Below are 23,199 nucleotides of genomic sequence, written 5' to 3' on the forward strand. Positions count from 1 at the left end.
CTCAATAGTTTAGCTATTTAAAGAGTGTCGCATCCGTCTGAAAGGCATTTTACATTTTTGGCTTTTCAGTGTCAGTTAAATTTCTTTTTTAGCCCATTTTACCTGAGGTAATGAGGCTACCTAATAATTATGCACACCTTGATATAAGGTGTTATTCACTTTCACCACACCCTCCCTCATTACACAAATACATATCACCTGAAAATGATTAAATCCAATAAGCATTCAAGTTTATATGGTTTGGAGTTCGAAAATGTGAATAGAAATAATGATAAGATCAGAATACTCACTTGCCTAATAATTGTGCACGCAGTGTAGAACGAATGACCAGTCGGCTTGGGTAGCAACCCTAGATTTGTTTCGGGACTATATCTTGTGGAAGGATGAAATAGTATGAATAAATTAATAAAAATAACGTTAATAAAAATGTCAATCATTATTTGAATATGTTGGTAACCCGTTGTATAAAAGTGATAATGCCCTCGAAGCTGGTGTTTGGAGGATATATTGGCACAGTTTGCCGGCCCTCTACGAATATATCCTCCAAACACCGGCTTCTCGGGCACTATCACTTAAATATACCATGGGTATGACACAGAAATACCTGTTTACTGTTCCATTTATGTTGGTAACCAGTTTATAATAGCAATAAGGCACCTCTGGGTTCGTGGTATATGGCCAATATTGCTAAGGGCTGTACTTAAGCACAACGCAACACTGAGTGCCTGGAGACAGCCCTTAGGCCTTGGTATATTGGCTATATACCACAAACCCCTGAGGTGCCTTATTGCTATTATAAACTGGTTACCTACGTAATTAGAGCAGTAAAAATAAATGTTTAGTCATACCCGTGGTATACGGTCTGATATTCCATGGCTTTCAGCCAATCAGCATTCAGGGCTCAAATCACCCAGTTTATAATGGTCAAAATACCACACCCCCTCGGGCTTTGTTGCTTAAATTAAGGGGATCTACTTTACATCACAACCGTACAACGTGTATGATGTGATGCACGTCATTTTCCAACTATCCGAGATGTGGATAAATAAGAGAAAACATTTTCCTTTATGACTCATTTCAGAACAGTGCAAGTGCAGAGCAGGGGCACCAACAATGAGCTTGAGGGGTTGGCGTATTAACGCACATGTACTTTAGCAAATGAGCCATGCCAAAGAGAAAGGGGGATAGATTGCTGCTGGCTAGGTCTCATGTTGCTAGTGCTCAATGGAGTGCCTTGAGCTGGAGTGTGTGCTTGTGGCAGGGGGGAAGACGGCCGTTTGTGTACTGCTTTGACAGGCATTCACCAAACACTGGCACTATCGCCTCTCCAGTGTCCAATTCACCCCTCTGATCAAGTGTGTGTGTGTGTGTGTGTGTGTGTGTCCACTTTATCCCTCTGGTCTCGGGACAAGTGTGTGTAAGGGGGTGAGATTGGAGAGTTGTGGTCAGTTCCCTTGAGGCGCCTGAAAATGGCAACAGCCAAACGGAGAGGAGAAACCGAGACACACAACCAAGACACACTCATTTAACATGTACAGACCGAGACATCCATGCTCCTCATTTAACATGTCCAGACCGAGACATCCATGCTCCTCATTTAACATGTCCAGACCGAGACATCCATGCTCCTCATTTAACATGTCCAGACCGAGACATCCATGCTCCTCATTGAACTTTTTTTTTCCCAAGATGGCGTAGCAGTTCAGACGTCCTTTACCCTCCTCTTGTCGTGTCCCGTGTATATATATATATTTACATATTTTTCTTCGCATATCTTAAAAAAAAAAAATTATTCTAAAAACTCAACCTCAAAGCACTCTCCTGCAACCCGCCTCACCAATTTAAAAAAGAAAGTATTATTTACCTCAAATCTGAAATCCACAATAGAAGCTAGCCAGAGGTTAGCCATTTTCACTGGCTAACGTTGGAGTTCAGCTAGCCACGGTTAGCGGTCATCAGATATCCATTAGCTCGAAAAGCTATCGCCAGTCTTTGTACAGCGCTACTCAGACCAGAGCATACCCGACCTATTCTCTCTCCTTTCCCTGGATTTCTACTGCATGCTCTGGACATTTACACCTGGATCTTGCAGCTAACTAGCTGCTACCTGAGTGACTATTGGCAACGTCGGTCCCGGAATTAACACACATTATTCGGGGCTAGCCAGCTGAAGAGTTCCGTCAGCCACTCCTGGGCTATTCCTGAGCTAGCCAGCTGAAGTGTCTCCTGGGCTACAATCACCTATCCGGACCCGTTTTACTGCCGATGCGGAGCCCCATCGGGCCTTCATGACTGGACCACCGACGTTATCTGCCCGAGGGAGTTATCCAACTGGCCCCTCCGTCGCGACGTAACCTGATCGCCCATTCTGCGGCCCGCTAATCGTTAGCTGTCTTATCGGCTGTGATCTGAATAGGTCTATCGGACACTTTTCTTGGGCCACTATAACTAACTATTTTTGCCAACTTGGACTGGTCCCCCCTTCCACACGGAACCCCACTAATCCACAGACGGAAACGCACGAGGTGGCTATAAACAGACCTCCCATCTTCCACCAGCTTGCTACCTATGGCCCGGCTAGCTGTCTGAATCTCACTGGACCCTTTGATCACTCGGCTAAGCATGCCTCTCCTTAATGTCAATATGCCTTGTCCATTGCTGTTCTGGTTAGTGTTTATTGGCTTATTTCACTGTAGAGCCTCTAGCCCTGCTCATTATACCTTATTCAACCTCTCAGTTCCTCCACCCACACATGCTTTGACATCTTCTGGTTTCAATGATGTTTCTAGAGACAATATCTCTCTCATCATCACTAAATGCCTAGGTTTACCTCCTCTGTATTCACATCCCACCATACCTTTGTCTGTACATTATACCTTGAAGCTATTTTATCGCCCCCAGAAACCTGCTCCTTTTTCTCTCTATTCTGGACGTCACAGACGACCAATTCTTATAGCTTTTAGCCGTACCCTCATACTCATTCTTCTCTGCTCCTCTGGGGATGTAGAGGTGAATCCAGGCCCTGCAGTGCCTGGCTCCACTCCTACTCCCCAGGCGCTCTCTTTTGATGACTTCTGTAACCGTAATAGCCTTGGTTTCATGCATGTTAACATTAGAAGCCTCCTCCCTAAATTTGCTTTATTCACTGCTTTAGCACACTCTGCCAACCTGGATGTCCTAGCTGTGTCTGAATCTTGGCTTAGGAAGTCCACCAAAAACTCTGAAATCTTCATCCCTAACAACAACGTTTTCAGACAAGATAGAACGACCAAAGGGGGCGGTGTTGCAATCTTCTGCAGAGATAGCCTGCAGAGTTCTGTCCTGCTATCCAGGTCTGTACCCAAACAATTTGAACTTCTACTTTTAAAAATCCACCTCTCTAAAAACAAGTCTCTCACCGTTGCCGCCTGCTATAGACCCCCCTCGGCCCCTAGCTGTGCTCTGGAAACCATATGTGAACTGATTGCCCCCCATCTATCTTCAGAGCTCGTGCTACTAGGTGACCTAAACTGGGACATGCTTAACACCCCAGCCATCCTACAATCCAAGCTTGATGCCTTCAATCTCACACAAATTATTAATGAACCCAGCAGGTACAACCCCAAAGCCGCAAACACTGGCACCCTCATAGATATCATCCTAACAAACGTGCCCTCTAAATACACCTCTGCTGTTTTCAACCAAGATCTCAGCGATCACTGCCTCATTGCCTGCACCCGTAATGGGTCAGAACGAACGAACGAACGAACGAACGAACAGTATTGCATGCTAACACAGCAGTGCAAAAACAACTTCCCACAAAACCCATTACAAAAACACCCCTCTATATAGGACCTTCAATCAGAGGCAACGAGGAACAGCTGCCTCCAATTGAAGGTCCATCCAATAACCCTAAACATAGAACTAAAAAGACTAGACCAGAATATAGAAATATACTAACATAGAACATAACCAAAAACCCCGGAACACTCTAAACAAACACCCCTCTACCTAAACACATAGCCCAACAAACCCCAAAACACTCTAAACAAATACCCCCTGCCACGTCCTGACCAAACTATAATAACAAATAAGCCCTTTACTGGTCAGGACGTGACACTACCTGTCTGCAATCTTAGTGTCACATGATCTCAGTATGTATACACCTGTTCTGAAAGGCCCCAGAGTCTGCAGCACCACTAAGCAAGCGGTACCACCAAGCAAGCAGCACCATGAAGACAAAGGAGCTCTCCAAACTGGTCAGGGACAAAGTTGTGGAGAAGTACAGATGAGGGTTGGGTTATAAAAAAATATCCAAAACTTTGAACATGCTCCTTTTTGATGATGGTGGGATGTTCCCCTTAAACCCCCCATGGTTTAAGGGGAAACATTTAAATGTCTTGGAATAGCCTAGTCAAAGCCCAGACCTCAATCCAATTGAGAATCTGTGATATGACTTAAAGATTGCTGTACACCAGCAGAACCCATCCAACTTGAAGGAGCTGGAGCAGTTTTGCCTTGTAGAATGGACAAAACTCCCAGTGGCTCGATGTGCCAAGCTTATAGAGACATACCCCAAGAGACTTACAGCTGTAATTGCTGCAAATGGTGGCTCTACAAAGTATTGACTTTGTGGGGGGTGAATAGTTATGCATGCTCAAGTTCCGTTTTTTTGTCTTATTTCTTGTTTGTTTCACAATAAAAAATATGTTGCATCTTCAAAGTGGTAGGCATGTTGTGTAAATCAAATGATACAACCCCCCCAAAAAATATATTTTAATTCCAGGTTGTAAGGCAACAAAATTAGAAAAATGCCAAGGGGGGTGAATTCTTTCGCAAGCTACTCTATAAGCTCCTCATTTAACATGTCCAGAACGAGAGATACATGCTCCTCATTTAACATGTCCAGACCGAGAGACATGGTCCTTATTTAACCAACAATGAGCAACTTCAGGACACTCCTGAGCGAGCCGCTCTATAAGGAAAGACAATCTGGCTGCTTGTCCAAAGGACAAATCACTAGCCTGTCCTGAGTGGCTCCAGTGTTAGCGTTGCGCTAGGAAATTAATATATCAACTGGACTTGTCCCGGATCCATTATGGTTTAAATGAATGAATCATTGAACAATATCCTTTGCTACTCTGCAGAGTGAGTGTGTATGTGGAATGATTGTGTGTGTGTTCCTGTGTATGTATGCATGTGTTGCTGTGTACATGTGCGTGTGTTGCTGTGTACGTGTGCATGTGTTGCTGTGTACAGTACCAGTCAAAAGTTTGGACTCACCTACTCATTGGAGGGTTTTTATTTATTTTTACTATTTTCTACATTGTAGAATAATAGTGAAGACATCAAAACTATGAAATAACACATATGGAATCTTATAGTGATAGGAGATATAGATATAATTTAATTGTATTATTAAATGTAGTAGAAAGTGTTGGTTTAGAAGAAGCCTACATAACAAACCCATGAAGTAAAATTGAACATCCATATATGGCCAGCTATGTAAACTTTAACATTGACTTATCCTGCAAAAGATGTCTGTCAATTGGTAACATACATTTTTGTCTTCTTCTAACGCCCGTTAAGGGCAAAGTAATCTAAAAGTAACTGAAAGTAATCAGATTACATTACTGAGTATGAATAATCCAAAAGTTACTGATTACAATTTTGGACAGGTAACTAGTAACTGTAACGAATTACATTTAGAAAGCAACCTACCCAACCCTGTTGGTACTGTGCGTGTGTTCCTGTGTATGTTCCTGTTTATATGTGTGTGTTTCTGTGTATATGTGTGTTATTAACCTGGTACTGTGCGTGTGTTCCTGTGTATGTTCCTGTTTATATGTGTGTGTTTCTGTGTATATGTGTGTTATTAAGGGTTGGGCTCTGAATCTCCCACTCCATTGAAGTCCTCCACGTTGAGGAGCTGGAAGTCGAAGGTCAGGCCAGGGTTAGGGGCCTGGAACTGGGGCAGCAGCTGTACGTGGGGCAGGTTCCCTAGCTGCTTATAGCGCCAATTATATAGATTACACAGACTGGAGGAGAGATGGAGAACCATGTTAGCATTAGCATAAGAGAAAGATTCACTATTCATTCCTATGGTTAGGGAGAGCCAACATAGTATTAGCATTAAAGAGATCCACTATTCACCACTTTAGCTTAGCGTCCATGTTAGTTAGTATACATAGAGGGCACCAGAGGTAATATAAACTCAAGTGACTATCCACTCAACTACTCAACTGACTAGACAATTAGCATGGGAGACATGACCGTATTCACGTGTATCAACTGGTACTTAGCAACTATTGGATCATGGACATAGCCAGGGTTTTTTAATTGGCTAACAGACTAGTTATTTTCGTCTCATCTTATGTTTTAAAAGGATTAAAAGACGTCATACACACTAACCAAATATTGTGTTGATATTTTTTGCACTAATGTTGGATGATCAAAAACAGCATGATAAAGTATTTTCACATTTCAAAATTATTTTGTATATGTTCAGCCATGTTTGTTTGATTATAGATAATAAAAAAATATCAAATCAAATGTTTTTATTTATAAATCCCTTTTTACATCAGCAAATGTCACAAGGTGCTTAAAAAGAAACCCAGCCTAAAACCCCAAACAGCAAGCAATGCAATGCAATATGTACTGAGCATTTCTGTTTTAACCATATTCACTGTTATGTCCCCAGTGCGCCTAACCCACCTGGCACGGGCACGTCCCTGGTCATCCAGGTCAACGGTGGGTACCCAGGTGTACGAAGCGGGTGCTCCATGTTGAAGTACTTCTGGAAGGCCATGTTCTTAATGACGGGGGGCAGCTGCTGGTGGTCTCCTATCATGATCCAACGCTTCCAACCTGCTGTAACCGTCCTCTGGGTTCTGGAGAGGAAAAATACTGTAGGTCAGTGTCAAGGTTCAAGGTCAGTTCAGTTCTCCTCCACAGAGTCCATAGAGTGTTTGAGGGAAAATGACTGCCCATGCATTACCAATAAAAAAAAAAAAAGTTTGATTGTAAAAGAAAAGTTTGCTTAGAGCAGCAATATGTAAACTTTTGGGCGACCCGACCAAGCAGTAGATCTGTTCTATGTGCCCTATTGCTATGCTTCCTGTGGTTTGTTTTTGCGTCTTACTTTCAGTTTTGTACACCAGCTTCAAACAGCTGAAAATACAATACTTTTGGTTATGGAAAATATATTTCACAGCGATTTAGATGGTACAATGATTCTCAACACTACACTTGCTTGTTTTGTCACAAACTGAAATTAGGCAAATTATTAGAATTTTAGCATCCAGGAAATGGCAGAGTGATTTATGCATAGTGCATCTTTAAATATGGACATGTCTTTCTTTAGTATGGTTAGATCTGATTGTACGGTGGTGATTAGCTAGTTAATATCTGTGTCAGTGTTGCTTTGGTTTAGCGCCCCCTTCCACAGCGTACAGGCCTTCCACTAGGACAGCTCATAGACTGGTGGTCATGGGGAGACATATTGCAGCATTAGTGTGTGTTGGAGGTGAACATGTGTTGGGTGCTGACGTTCTTTGCATTTGTCTGCTGCCTCACAAAAGCACAGACCCCTGGAGAATAGCTGTACGCCTTCTCTCCATGTTTCCTTATCCCTACTTTCTTTCTCTTTTCACAAGCAGAGAAAACATTCATTCGGTCTGCCTTGCAAACACCCCTCACCGCCACGGCACCTCTTCACACATCGGTTCTTCACCTGCTTTCGTTCTCTCCATTCTTACCCCTCTCTGCCTGTTAACTGAGTGGCGAACTCTGCGCTCCTTCATCGCCCTCCAGCTGGACCACAGGACTGTGTCGTGGTGTCAGATACAGCCTGGAAACAACTATCTGCACCAATGCAAAGCTCCAAGCAACTGAAGCAAAGTTATAATATTCCTGCAAAACTTCCAGAAGTATGTCTGTCCCTCCATCATATCTGCAAAGGATATCTTCAACAAAGTATATGCTTTTGGATAGGTGAAACTTGATGTCAAGACCAAGTCTTCAAATGGAGTAGAATTCAAAACCTCTGGCTCGTCCAACACTGACACTAGAAAAGTCAATGGCAACCTGGAGACAAATGGGGTGAATACGGTCTGACGTTTAAAGAGAAGTGGACCACAGACCACACTCTGGGGACTGAGATCACCACTGAAGATCAGGCAACCAAAGGACCGTAACTTACGTTCAACACCCAATTCTCACCAAATTCTGGTAAGAAGAGTGGGAAGGTGAAGACTGCCTATAAGTGTGAATACGTCAACCTGGGAGTGGATGTAGACTGACTTTGCCGGCCCGGCCATGCATGGGGCAGCGGTGGCCAGGTACGAGGGATGGCTGGCTGGCTACCAGATGACCTTCGACACAGCCAAGTCCAAAATGACCCAGAGCAACTTTGCTGTCAGCTACAAGACATGAGACTTACAGCTACACACCAATGTTAACGATGGCACAGAGTTTGGAGAGTCCATCTACCAGAAGGTGAATGACAAGCTGGAGACAGCTGTGAACCTTGTCTGGACAGCAGGCAGCATCTGCTTTGGCATCGCTGCCAAGTACCAGCTGGACTCCAGTGCCTCATATCCGCTAAAGTTACCAATGCCAGGTTGGTAGGAGTTAGCTACACCCAGACACTGCGGCCAGGTATGAAACTCACCCTGTCTGCACTGGTCGATGGCAAGAGCATCAACACCGGTGGCCACAAACTGGGACTGGGCCTGGAGCTAGAGGCATAAGTATCTAGCTAACCTGTTTAGTGAAGTCGTCATATTTAATATTTGACGGAATAGAAGAATTTGGCCAGATGTATTTCCAGCCAAACAACCCTTAAGGGATGTCTCAAAGGAAAGGGATGAATCTAATCTAAAGCAACAACATACATAACATAGCCCTCAGTTCTGTCAGTTAGATGGATCCCCAAACCATTAGCCACTGTCATTTCCTTTCAGTTGGTTTGTAGTCAGTCATCCTGTGTGTTCTACAGTAGCCAAGTACTACTAGGTCTGCTATTTATTCAGTCATGTAGCCCTATACTGTGTTGTACCACTAGTGAAAAACATCCTCCTCAAATAGAGCATTCCTTCTGCATCTTTTACATCTGCTTTAGTGGTTTGGCTCATTGGATTGGACAATATGAAGAGGGTTACATGAAGACACACTATATATATACACACAAGTATGTATGTGGACAACCCTTAAAATGTGTGGATTCAGCTATTTCAGCCACACCCATTGCTGACAGGTGTACAAAATCGAGCACACCCCCATGCAAGCTCCATAAACAAACATTGGCAGTAGAATAGCCTTAGTGAAGAGCACAGTGACTTTGAACGTGGCACTGACAATGTCCCCGTGGACAAAGCGAGGCCCATACAGAAATAGTTTGTCGAGACCGGTGTGGAAGAACTTGACTGGCCTGCACAGAGCCCTGACCTCAACCCCATTGAACACCTTTGGGATGAATTTAAATGGCGACTGCGAGCCAAGCCTACTCGCCCTACTTCACTAATGCTTGTGGCTGAATGGAAGCAAGTTCCCGCAGCAATGTTCCATCATCTAGTGGAAAGCCTTCCCAGAAGATTGGAGGCTGTTATAGCAGCAAATGGGGGACCAACTCCATATTAATGGTCATGATTTTGGAATGAGATGTTCGACCAAGCAGGTCCACATACTTTTGGTCATGTGGTGTATATCCATCAATTTAATGATATATATATATATATGTTATCATTCTATTATGTGACAAACCCGAACTGATGCTGTTTTGCACACTTACTAGCAAATTATATTATAGCTTTTTACATGTATTATTTATATCCCACCTTTGCCTGATTGCTTTGGATATACAGTAGCATTCGGTTAGCAATGCACTGCATGTTGTCAGGGCGGCTCCTACTCAGAATGCTTATCAGAGAGACCTTCAAACCTCAATCTATTCTATTGGTTGATGACATATATATATATATATACTGAACAACAATTTCAACACAACATATAAAGTGTTGGTCCCATGTTTCATGAGCTGAAATAAAAGATCCCAGAAATTGATTTCTCCTTTGCCAAGATAATCCATCCATCTATCAAGTGTGGCATCTCAAGAAGCTGATTAAACATCACGGTCATTACACAGGTGCACCTTGTGCTGGGGACAATAAAAGGCCACTAAAATGTGCAGTTTTGTCACACAACACAATGCCACAGATATCTCAAATTTTGAGGGAACGTGCAATTAGCATGCTGACTGCAGGAATTTCTACCTGAGCTAATGCCAGATAAAAAAATAAAAAATTCTCTACCATAAGCCGCCTTCAAGAGAATTTGAGAGTACGTCCAACCGGCCTCACAACCACAGAACAGGTGTAACCACGCCAGCCCAGAACCTCCACATCTGGCTTCTTCACCTGCGGGATTTTCTGAGACTAGCTACCCAGACAGTTGATGAAACTGAGGAGTATTTCTGTCTGTAATAAAGCCCTTTTGTGGGGAAAAACTCATTCTGATTGGCTGGGTCTGGCTCCCCAGTGGGTGGGGCTATGCCCTCCCAGTACCACCAATGGCTGCACCCCTGCCTAGTCATTATTCAGTATATTTGGCTAATATTCTTGAGGATATGTTAATTATGCTTATTGAACAATTAACATATCCTGACAGTCATTGGCAGACCCGTACTATCTTGACTACCCAACCTGCTTCCTGGTTGAACATGGTAATATAAAATGCACGACAATGCCAAATGGTATTTTCTGGGTGTGATTAGAAAGGAAAAGATGACCTATTATGTGTATAAATTATATGACTGAGACAATGATCAGAAACCAAGTCCACTTGTGTATGTCTACCTTTACAATAAAGTCCTTAAACAAGTAAAATATATACAGTACCAGTCAGCAGTTTAGACACACCTACTCATTCCAAGGTATTTCTTTATTTTTACTATTTGCAACATTGTAGAATAATAGTGAACTATGAGCGTGCAAAGCTGTCATCAAGGCAAAGGGTGGCTACTTTGAAGAATCAAATATAAAATATATTTTGACTTGTTTCACACTTTTTTGGTGACTACATGATTCCATGTGTGTTATTTCATAGTTGTGATGTCTTCACTATTATTATACAATGTAGAAAATAGTACAAATAAAGAAAAAACCCTTGAATCAGTAGGTGTGTCCAAAAACTTTTGACTGGTACTGTTTTTACACAAAATAAAATGTAAAAAATATTGTGCTCTATATATCTGCCTGGTACACTGAATGTAGGAGAGTAGGATAGAGACTGATGAGTTAGCTCAGCTGCTGCTGATTAGGAGGGAGAGTTTAATGAGGGCTTGCCCCAGACAAACCTGATATTACCAAGGCTTGTAAGTCAAGCCTGATTCAATCACCGATAGGGATGCAATGGAAGGAAAACGAGAGGTGGGGGGATGGGTGGGAGGTGGATTCTCGTTACCACGCGTTGCGGATACTACAACAGAAGGCATCATGGGCTGGATGTTAGCATTGGTTAGAGCGAGAGGAGACTAAGAGGTCATTGGCCAGGTTGATGTGGCTTAATGGTCTCCTCTAAACAGACCCTTGTGTTATCTGAGGATATTAGGCCCCAGCATTGACAGTCCCATAGAGTACCCCAGTATGAGTCATAATAGCCAAAAAACATAGATGTCAAACAGGGAAATGGTGCCAATCTTTTTTCCCCCATTAATTTTTCCCATACGGGATTTTAGAAACACATAAAATAAGGGCTGTGTTTTGTGCAGGCTTACCCTGGCCTGATGTTTTGATAACCGTGTAAATCTCTAGGAAAAGGTGACTGATCAATATATTTGCCTGTATTAACCCCCCAAAAATGAAATGCTAAATAGCTGCTAATGTGGCTATCAAAAATAACTACAAATGCCATGATGATCTGGACAAGACTGCCGAAGCGAGGCAAAGGTAAGAATCTCTGGATTAACTATCTAATGTTAGCTAAATGTAATAATGTCCTTTAGTAGTAGTTTCTATAAATAGGCAAAAATTCTTTAATCAAATAAAATTGTATTTGTCACATACACATGGCTAGCAGATGTTAATGCGAATGTAGCGAAATGCTTGTGCTTCTAGTTCCGACCATGCATTAATATCTAACAAGTAATCTAACAATTTCACAACAACTACCTTATACACACAAGTGTAAAGGAATGAATAAGAATATGTACATAAAAACATATGGATGAGCGATGGCCGAACGGCATAGGCAAGATGCAGTAGATGGTATAGAGTACAGTATATACATATGAGATGAGTAGTGTAGGGTATGTAAACATTATATAAAGTGGCATTGTTTAAAGTGACTAGCGATACATTTATTACATGCAATTTTTAATTACTAAAGTGGCTAGAAATTGAGTCAGTATGTTGGCAGCAGCCACTCAATGTTAGTGATGGCTGTTTAACCTGTTATGGCTAGGGGGCAGTATTTTCACGGCCGGATAAAAAACGTACCCGATTTAATCTGATAATTACTCCTGCCCAGAAACTAGAATATGCATATAATTATTGGCTTTGGATAGAAAACACCCTAAAGTTTCTAAAACTGTTTGAATGGTGTCTGTGAGTATAACAGAACTCATATGGCAGGCAAAAACCTGAGAATATTCCATACAGGAAGTGACCTGTCTGACAAGTTCTTGTTCATCTTGGCTCTTTTTATTGAAGACTGAGGATCTTTGCTGTAACGTGTCACTTCCTACGGCTCCCATAGGCTCTCAGAACCCGGGAAAAAGCTGAATGATATCGAGGCAGCCCCTGGCTGAAACACATTATCGCCTTTGGTAAGTGGCCGATCAGAGGACAATGGGCTTAGGCGCGTGCACGAGTCGACCCCATGCTTTATTTTCTTTCGTCTTTTTACCTAAACGCAGATTCCCGGTCGGAATATTATCGCTTTTTACGAGAAAAATTGCATAAAAATTGATTTTAAACAGCGGTTGACATGCTTGCAAGTACGGTAATGGAATATTTAGAATTTTTTGTCACGAAATGCGTCGTGCTCGTCACCCTTCTTTACCATTCGGATAGTGTCTTGAACGCATCGAACAAAACGCCGCTATTTGGATATAACTATGGATTATTTGGGACCAAACCAACATTTGTTATTGAAGTAGAAGTCCTGGGAGTGCATTCTGACGAAGAACAGCAAAGGTAATAACATTTTTCTTATAGTAAATCTGACTTTGGTGAGTGCTAAACTTGCTGGGTGTCTAAATAGCTAGCCCTGTGATGCCGGGCTATCTACTGAGAATATTGCAAAATGTGCTTTCACCGAAAAGCTATTTTAAAATCGGACATAGCGAGTGCATAGAGGAGTTCTGTATCTATAATGTTTAAAATAATTGTTATTTTTTTTTGTGAACGTTTATCGTGAGTAATTTAGTAAATTATGCTAGTTCTGAACGTCACATGCTAATGTAAAAAGCTGGTTTTTGATATAAATATGAACTTGATTGAACAAAACATGCATGTATTGTATAACATAATGTCCTAGGGGTGTCATCTGATGAAGATCATCAAAGGTTAGTGCTGCATTTAGCTGTGGTTTGGATTTATGTGACATTATATGCTAGCTTGAAAAATGGGTGTCTGATTATTTCTGGCTGGGTACTCTGCTGACATAATCTAATGTTTTGCTTTCGTTGTAAAGCCTTTTTGAAATCGGACAGTGTGGTTAGATAAAGGAGAGTCTTGTCTTTAAAAATGGTGTAAAATAGTCAAATGTTTGAAAAATTGAAGTTTTTGTATTTTTGAGGAATTTGTAATTCGCGCCATGCCCATCATTGGCTATTGGAGCAGGTGTTCCGCTAGCGGAACGTCTAGATGTAAGAGGTTTTAACAGTCTGATGGCCTTGAGATAGAAGCTGTTTTTCAGTCTCTCGGTCCCAGCTTTGATGCACCTGTACTGACCTCGCCTTCTGGATGATAGCGGGGTGAACAGGCAGTGGCTCGGGTGGTTGTGTCCTTGATGATCTTTTTGGCCTTCCTGTGACATTGGGTGGTGTAGGTGTCCTGGAGAGCAGGTAGTTTGCCCACTGTGAGCGGAGCAGTTGCCGTACCAGGCGGTGATACAGCCCGACAGGATGCATCTCGATTGTGCATCTGTAAAAGTTTGGGAGTGTTTTTGGTGACAAGCCGAATTACTTCAGCCTCCTGAGGTTGAAGAGGCGCTGTTGTGTCTTCTTCACCACGCTGTCTGTGTGGGTGGACCATTTCAGTTTGTCCGTGATGTGTACGCCGAGGAACTTAAATCTTTCCACCTTCTCCACCACTGTCCCATCGATGTGGATAGGGGGGTGCTCCATCTGCTGTTTCCTGAAGTCCACGATCATCTCCTTTCTTTTGTTGACGTTGAGTGTGAGGTTATTTTCCTGACACCACACTCCAAAGGCCCTCACCTCCTCCCTGTCGGCCATCTCGTTATTGTTGGTAATCAAGCCTATCACTGTAGTGTCGTCTACAAACTTGATGATTGAGTTGGAGGCGTGCATGGCCACGCAGTCATGGGTGAACAGGGAGTACAGGAGAGGGCTGAGAACACACCCTTGTGGGGCCCCAGTGTTGAGGATCAGCGGGGTGGAGATGTTGTTTCCTACCCTCACCACCTGGGGGTGGCCCGTCAGGAAGTCCAGGACGCAGTTGCACAGGGAGGGGTCGAGACCCGGGTCTCGAGCTTAATGACGAGTTTGGAGGGTACTATGGTGTTAGGGACACCAATATCCAATGGTAGAGCGTGGCGCGAAATACAAATACCTCAAAAATGCAAAAATAACTTCAATTTCTCAAACATTTGACTATTTTACACCATTTTAAAGACAAGACTCTTGTAAATCTAACCACATTGTCCAATTTCAAAAAGGCTTTACAGCGAAAGAAAAACATTAGATTATGTCAGGAGAGTGCCCTGCCAAAAATGATCACACAGCCATTTTCAAAGCAAGCATATATGTCACAAAAACCAAAACCACAGCTAAATGCAGCACTAACCTTTGATGATCTTCATCAGATGACACTCCTAGGACATTATGTTATACAATACATGCATGTTTTGTTCAATCAAGTTCATATTTATATCAAAAAACAGCTTTTTACATTAGCATGTGATGTTCAGAACTAGCATACCCACCGAAAACTTCCGGTGAATTTACTAAATTACTCACGATAAACGTTGACAAAAAAAGATAACAATTATTTTAAGAATTATAGATACAGAACTCCTTTATGCAATTGCGGTGTCAGATTTTAAAATAGCTTTTCGGCGAAAGCACATTTTGCAATACTCTGTGTAGATAGCTCGGCCGTCACAGGCGAGCTAATTTGACACCCACCAAGTTTGGTGCTCACTAAACTCAGAATTACTATAAGAAAAATTGGATTACCTTTGCTGTTCTTCGTCAGAATGCAGTCCCAGGACTTCTACTTCAACAACAAATGTTGTTTTGGTTCAAAATAATCCATAGTTATATTGAAATAGCTCCAATTTTTTCGTGCGTTGAGGTCACTATCCGAAGGGTGACGCGGGAGCGTATTTCGTGACAAAAAAATTCAAAATATTCCATTACCGTACTTCGAAGCATGTCAAACGCTGTTTAAAATCAATTTTTATGCTATTTTTCTCATAAAATAGCAATAATATTCCAACCGGGCAACGTTGTATTCATTCAAAGGCTGAAAGAAAAAAATTGAGAAGTCTCGTGAATGCGCATCTGAGTCTCATTGTCCCCAGGCTGACCACTTACAAACTCTGCTGCTGTACTTTGCCCAGAGACTGCAGAGACGTCATTCCACTTTCTGGCGCCTTTTGAGAGCCAATGGAAGCCTTAGAATTTGTCACATTACAGCAGAGATGCTGTATTTTGATAGAGATGCCACAGAAGGAGAACAAATTGTCAGACAGGGCACTTCCTGTATGGAATCTTGTCAGGTTTTTGCCTGCCATATGAGTTATTTTATACTCACATACACCATTCAAACAGTTTTAGAAACTTTAGAGTGTTTTCTATCCAAATCTACTAATTATATGCATATTCTAGTTTCTGGGCAGGAGTAGTAAGCAGGTTAAATCGGGTACGTTTTTATCCTGCCTTGAAAATACTGCCCCCTATCCCAAACAGGTTAAATGATGAGCTGTAGTCGATGAACAGCATTCTTACATAGGTATTCCTCTTTCCCAGATGGGTCAGGGCAGTGTGCAGTGTGATTGCGTTGTCTGTGGACCTATTGGGGCGGCAAGCCAATTGGAGTGGGTCTAGGGTGTCAGGTAGGGTGGAGGTGATATGGTCCTTGACTATTCTCTAAAAGGACTTTGTGATGACAGAAGTGAGTGCTACAGGCGATAGTCATTTTGCTCAGTTGCCTTAGCTTTCTTTGGAACTGAAACAATGGTGGCCCTCTTGAAGCATGTGGGAACAGAAGACTGTGATAAAGATTGATTGAATGTGTCCGTAAACACACCAGCCAGCTGGTCTGCGCATGCTCTGAGGATGCGGCTAGGGATGCCGTCTGGGCTGGCAGCCTTGCGAGGGTTAACACGTTTAAATGCTTTACTCACATTTGCTGCGGTGAAGGAGAGCCCGCAGGTTTTGGTAGCGGACTGTGTCATTGGCACTGTATTGTCCTCAAAGCGAGCAAAGAAGTTGTTTAGTTTGTCTGGGAGCAGGACATCGTGGTCCGCGATGGGGCTGGTTTTCTTTTTGTAGTCCGTGATTGACTTTAGACCCTGCCACATACCTCTCATGTCTGAGCCGTTGAATTGCGACTCTACTTTGTCTCTATACTTTGTCTCTATACGCCTAGCTTGTTTGATTGCCTTGCGGAGGGAATAGCTACACTGTTTGTATTCGGTCATGTTTCCGGTCACCTTGCCCTGATTAAAAGCAGTGGTTCGCGCTTTCAGTTTTGCACGAACGCTGCCATCAATCCACGGTTTCTGGTTGGGGAAGGTTTTAATAGTTGCTGTGGGTACAACATCACCGATGCACTTGCTAATTAACTCGCTCACCGAATCAGCGTATTCATCAATGTTATTGTCCGACGCTATGTGGAACATATCCCAGTTCACGTGATCGAAGCAATCTTGAAGCGTGGAATCTGATTGGTCGGACCAGTGTTGAACAGACCTGAGCCCCGGGCGTTTCCTGTTTTAGTTTGTCTATAGGCTGGTAGCAACAAAATAGATTCGTGGTCAGATTTTCCCGAAAGGAGGGCCGGGCCGGGCAGGGCTTTGTATGCGTCGCGGAAGTTAGAGTAACAATGGTCCAGGATTTTTTCCGCCCGGGTAGCACATTCGATATGTTGTTAAAATTTAGGTAGCTTTTTTTTCAGATTTGCCTTGTTAAAATCCCCAGCTACAATGAATGCAGCCTCAGGATATGTGGTTTCCAGTTTACATAGAGTCCAATGAAGTTCATTCAGGGCCATCAATGTGTCTGCTTGGAGGGGATATATACGGCTGTGATTATAATCGAAGATAATTCTCTTGGTAGATAATGCGGTCGACATCTGATTGTAAGGGATTCTAGATCAGGTGAGCAAAAGGACTTGAGTTCCTGTATGCTGTTATGATCACACCACGTCTCGTTAATCATAAGGCATACCCCCCGCCCTTCTTCTTACCAGAGAGATGTTTGTTTCTGTTGGCGCGATGCGTGAAGAAACCAGCTGGCTGTACCGACTCCGATAGAATGTCTCGAGTGAGCCATGTTCCCGTGAAACAAAGAACGTCACAATCTCTGATGTCTCTCTGGAAGGCAACCTTTGCTCGAATTTCATCCAACTTGTTGTCAAGAGACTGGATGTTGGCGATGTGCCCATCTACGGAGCCTGACCAGAAGACCGCTTCTTCTGCCCCTCCTGCGGCGCCGTTGTTTTGGGTCGCCAACTGGGTTCCGTTCCATTGTCCTGGGTGGTGGACCAAACAGAGGATCTGCTTTGGGAAATTCGTATTCCTGGTCGTAATGTTGGTAAGTTGACGTTGCTCTTATATCCAGTAGTTCCTCCCAGCTGTATGTAATAAAACGTAAGATTTCCTGGTGTAACAATGTAAGAAATAATACATTACAAAACTAAATACTGCATAGTTTCCTGAGAACACGAAGCGAGGCGGCTATCTCTGTCGGTGCCGGAAACATGGACAATTCTGTGAACTGTCTTGTGCAAGTTTAAAATGGACACAATACCTGTTAGCAAAGGTATCAGCTAGAGCTGATGTGCAGGAGTTTGAAGGGATTTGTAGTTTTTCATGTCTACTTTTGATGCCAATTAGCATTTACGAATCTGAGCATAAATAGAGCAGAATACAGTGCATTCGAAAGTATTCAGACCCCTTCCCTTTATCCACATTTTGTTCCGTTCCAGCCTTGTTCTAAAATGGATTAAATAAAAATGTTCCTCATCAGTCTACACACAATACCCCATAATGACAAATGTATTAAAAATAACAAACAGAAATACCTTATAAGTATTCAGACCCCTTGCTATGACACTCGCAATTGAGCTCAGGTGCATTCTGTTTCTATTGATCATCCTTGAGATGTTTCTACAACTTGATTGGAGTCCACCTGTGGTAAATTCCATTGATTGGACATGAATTGGAAAGGCACACACTTGTCTATATAAGGTCCCACAGTTGACAGTGCATGTCAGAGCAAAAACCAAGCCATGAGGTCAGAGAAATTGTCCATAGAGCTCCGAGACAGGATTGTGTTGAGGAACAGACCAGGGGAAGAGTACCAAAAACTGTCTTCAGCATTGAAGGTCCCCAAGAACACAGTGGCTTCCATCATTCTTAAATGGAGGAAGTTTGGAACCACCAAGACTCTTCCTAGAGCTGGCTGCCCGGCCAATCTGAGAAATCAGGGGACGAGGGCTTTGGTCAGGGAGACGACCAAGAACCCGATGGTCACTCTGACGGAGCTCCAGAGTTCCTCTGTGGAGATGGGAGAACCTTCCAGAAGGACATCCATCTCCGCAGCACTCCACCAATCAGGCCTTTATGGTAGTGGCCAGACGTAAGCCACTGCTCAGTAAAATGCACGACAGCCCGCTTGGAGTTTGCCAAAAGGCACCTAAAGGACTCCCACACCATGAGAAACAAGATTCTCTGGTTTGATGAAACCAATATTTAACTATTTGGCCTGAATGCCAAGCGTCACATCTGGAAGAAACCTGGCACCATCCCTACGGTGAAGCATGGTGGTGGCAGCATCATGCTGTGGGGATGTTTTTCAGCGGCAGCGACTGGGAGACTAGTCAGGATCAAGGGAAAGCTGAACGGAGAGATCCTTGATGAAAACTTGCTCCAGAGCGCTCAGACTAGGTCAAAGGAGCACCTTCCAACAGGACAATGACCCTAAGCACACAGCCAAGACAACGCAGGAGTGGCTTCAGGACAAGTCTCTGAATGTCCTTGAGTGGCCAAGCCAGATCCGGACTTGAAGCCAATCTAACATCTCTGGAGAGACCTGAAAAAAGCTGTGCAGCGACGCTCCCCATCCAACAGAGAACGGACAGAGAATGAGAGGTACTGCAGAGACGAATGGGAGAAACACCCCAGATACAAGGTTGCCAAGCTTGTAGCGTCATACCCAGGAAGACTCTAGGCTGTAATCGTTGCCAAAGGTGCTTCAACAAAGTACTGAGTAAAGGGTCTGAATACTTATGTAAATGTAATATTTCAGTTTCTTATTTTTTATACATTTTCAAACATTTCTAAAAAACTGTTTTTGCTTTGTCAATATGGGGTATTGTGTGTCGATTGATGAGGGGAAAAAAACAATTCCATCCATTTTAGAATAAGGCTGGAACAAAATGTGGAAAAAGTCAAAGGGTCTGAATACTTTGCGAATGCACTGTATATTGGTAAACGTCCCCTTGTCCGAGAGAGATTTACAAGGTTATCAAAACGTCACGCCAGAGTAAGCCTACAAAAAACACAGCCCTTATTTTAAGTGTTTCTAATATCCCCCATGGGAAAACTGAATGGAACCATTTCCCTTTGACCGTAAGGTTTTATGGCTATTACGACACCTCCACTGTGGGGCTCTATAAAGACTGGATGGACCTATTAATCCTGAGTGACAGGGAATTCTCTTTTCAGGGATAGACCTGAAGATGGGCTTTAGACCTGAATAAAGGGGTTTAGCTCTGGTGGGTTTTCAGGTCTGGCTGTAGTAATTTACCTGTAGCAGGAGAGGGATGAAGGACTCAATCTCCAGGATCTAAGCTGCGTCCTCCATCAGGATGTTGTCATACTGAAAACAGAAGAAAAGAAGTGTAAGTGTCGAGTTGCCTCTGACTCGAGTACTGCGTGTCTGATCTTTATGTACAGGATTCTTTCTGGATCAAAAAGGGAGTTAGTGGGGGTGGCAGGGGGCGTATCTGCATTTTAAATAACATTTTAGAGGCCCCACCTCCTACACCAGCAGGTACTTGGAGCGGTCCAGTCCGTTCATCAACAGCTCAAAGGCACAGAACTCCTGATTGGGGGACGGGACCACCCACACACACACACACACACACACTACTAAGACGACTGCTCAGAGGTCTGGCTCACATGTGTTAGGTTTAGAGGTTAAATTGTCAGCATGGACAGATAGTGAAAACTGGTTCTAAGGGCTGCACCACAGTGAGCAAACGTTCGTCATTAGATGATACATGATGGAAGACAACCATCCTTGGACGTAAAAGTGAAGAGTAGTATAATAAGCAATAAGGCCCGAGTGGGTGCCTCAGAGGCAGGCTGGGTGAGAATTTAAAGGGTATGGGTTAGTGTTCAATAGAAGCTTAATGAGCAGCCAAGCACTTCACAACAGATTCCCTTCCAAGGCCTGGTCTGAATAGGAAAAGCACGATTGGGGGTGTTTTCCTGAAAGGAAAAGCAGAGCCTTTGAGTGCACTAGAGAATATTCATATTAGATGCTTTACTATTTGAACATTAATATTAAACCCAATCAAAACATGCAATATTAATTAGCTCTAGTTTCAATGCATGTGGTTCCTCAGCTGTTGAAGGGTGAAATGAAGCCGGATTTCTTCCCTCGCTGGGCAGATTCAATCAGACTGAAAGGAGAGAAAGAATGGAGGAAAGAAAATAGGATAAACGGCATAGGGATGGATGTCGAGCAATCCAAGCGGTAGATGTCTGTACATGCTGAGTTCATTCAGGGAAACTGACCGTGTGTGTGTGTGTGTGTGTGTGTGTGTGTGTGTGTGTGTGTGTGTGTGCGTGGGCTCGTGCGTATGATGGCATCGTCTGCTTAGAAGGCATCTCATAAACACAACCTTTATCTTTAAACACTCCTTGTAGGCAACAGACACCGAGGCGGATCACTTTCCTTCTCCTGTGATTCTAGAGGGAGAGTCTAACATCTCTGAGCGGGGGGAGACAGACATATCTCTGCAGCACCATAATGGGCGAGGCTGAGCTGACGGAACACAGTAAAGTGTCTGCACAACGCATCACCGGCGACAAACTATCTGCCCTCCATGACACCTACAGCACCTGATGTCACAGGAAGGCCAAAACGTTCATCAAGGACATCAACCACTCGAGCCACTGCCTGTCACACCGTTACCTTCCAGAAGGCAAGGTCAGTACAGGTGCATCAATGCTGGGACCGAGAGACTAAAAAACAGGCCATCAGACTGCTAAACAGCAATCACTAACTCAGAGAGGCTGCTGCCTACATTGAGACCCAATCACTGGCCACTTTAATAAATGGATCACATTGTCACTTTTAACAATGCACTCTAAATAATGCCACTTTAATAATGTTTACATATCTTACATTACACATGTCACATGTATATACTGTATTTTAAACCATCTATTGCACCATGCCTATGCCTGCCGCTCGGCCATCGCTCATCCATATACTTACATGTACATATTCTCATTCACCCCTTTAGATTTGTGTGTATTAGGTAGTTGTTGGGGAATCGTTAGATTACTTGTTAGATATTACTGCACTGTCGGAACTAGAAGCACAAGTATTTCGCTACACTCGCAGTAACATCTGCTAACCATGTGTATGTGACAAATAACATTTGACTTGATTTACTTAATTGTTTGAAACCTGAACGTTTACTAAATATTATGAAGCATGTCTTACCTTGCTTCAAAGTAGCCTAGCCAAAATCAGACCACAGCCTAGGAGGCAACTATTTTATATAAAAAATATTTCATTGTCCAGTAGCCAAAGGCACAATCCTAGTCATATTAGCAACCCATGCTAGATGTTGCATATTAGATTTCCCGTCTTTCAAAAAAAAGTGACCCCTTTTTTCTCCCCAATTTCGTCATATCCAATTACGATCTTGTCTCATCGCTACAACTCCCCAACGGGCCTGGGAGAGGCTGTCAGGTTCTTAATAAAGAGAGTAAAAAACGAACGGACGACTACAAAAAGCTCAAACCAAGTTTATTCACCCACTGTGTCAAAAAGCTGCAAAGACAAAGACATATTTACACAAGCACATATATTTATACCTTCCTCCTAATGCTGAGTCTCCTCCTTACACATCTGGACAGCCAATACATCTCTGTTCTAGACAGGACTTCAGTGATGCCTGTTCTTTCTCACTTTATCTCACACCTCCCCAACTCACGGCTGTCCTATTGACTTGAACCAGACTGTGGCCCTTCTCCTCTCCATAGGATAGCTGATATCTAACAATAACATGTTCTGACAGAATGTAAACTTTCTCACTCAGTAGATTTCCATACCCTCAGTTCTGATATGATAACATGAACAAGGATATTTCATATTTCAAGTTAAGAACTCAGCACCCATCAAGGCGAAGGTCGAGTCATGCGTTTTCCAAAACATGACCTGCCAAACCGCGCTCCTTAACACCCGCCCACTTAACCCGGAGGCCAGCCACACCAATGTGTTGGAGGAAACACTGCCTGCCACAAGGAGTCGCTAGAGCACAAAGAGCCAAGTATGTAAGATGTCGCCGACAGATACAGCAGCTCTGCTTCTAGCTCCTAAGCAACTTTGCAACAAGCATTTCGCTATTCCCGCAATAACATATGCTAAATATGTGTATGTGACCAATAACATTTTATTTGAAGTCCCCCGGCCAAACCCTCGCCTAACCCGGACGAGGCTGGGCCAATTGTGAGCCGCCCTATGGGACTACCGGTCACGGCCGTTTGTGACACAGCCTGGGTCTG

At 43.2% G+C, this 23,199-nt stretch overlaps 2 pseudogenes; one reads left to right on the plus strand and one right to left on the minus strand.

The window, feature by feature from the left end:
- Window positions 1-5,355: 5,355 nt before the first annotated feature.
- The window catches only part of LOC106611104 (RNA helicase aquarius-like), a 59,926-nt pseudogene continuing 42,082 nt past the window's right edge, over window positions 5,356-23,199 (minus strand).
- On the plus strand, window positions 7,910-8,729 carry LOC106611112 (voltage-dependent anion-selective channel protein 2-like; annotated as a pseudogene).

This window comes from Salmo salar, chromosome ssa09 (assembly GCF_905237065.1).
Source record: "Salmo salar chromosome ssa09, Ssal_v3.1, whole genome shotgun sequence".
Lineage (NCBI taxonomy): Eukaryota > Metazoa > Chordata > Actinopteri > Salmoniformes > Salmonidae > Salmo > Salmo salar.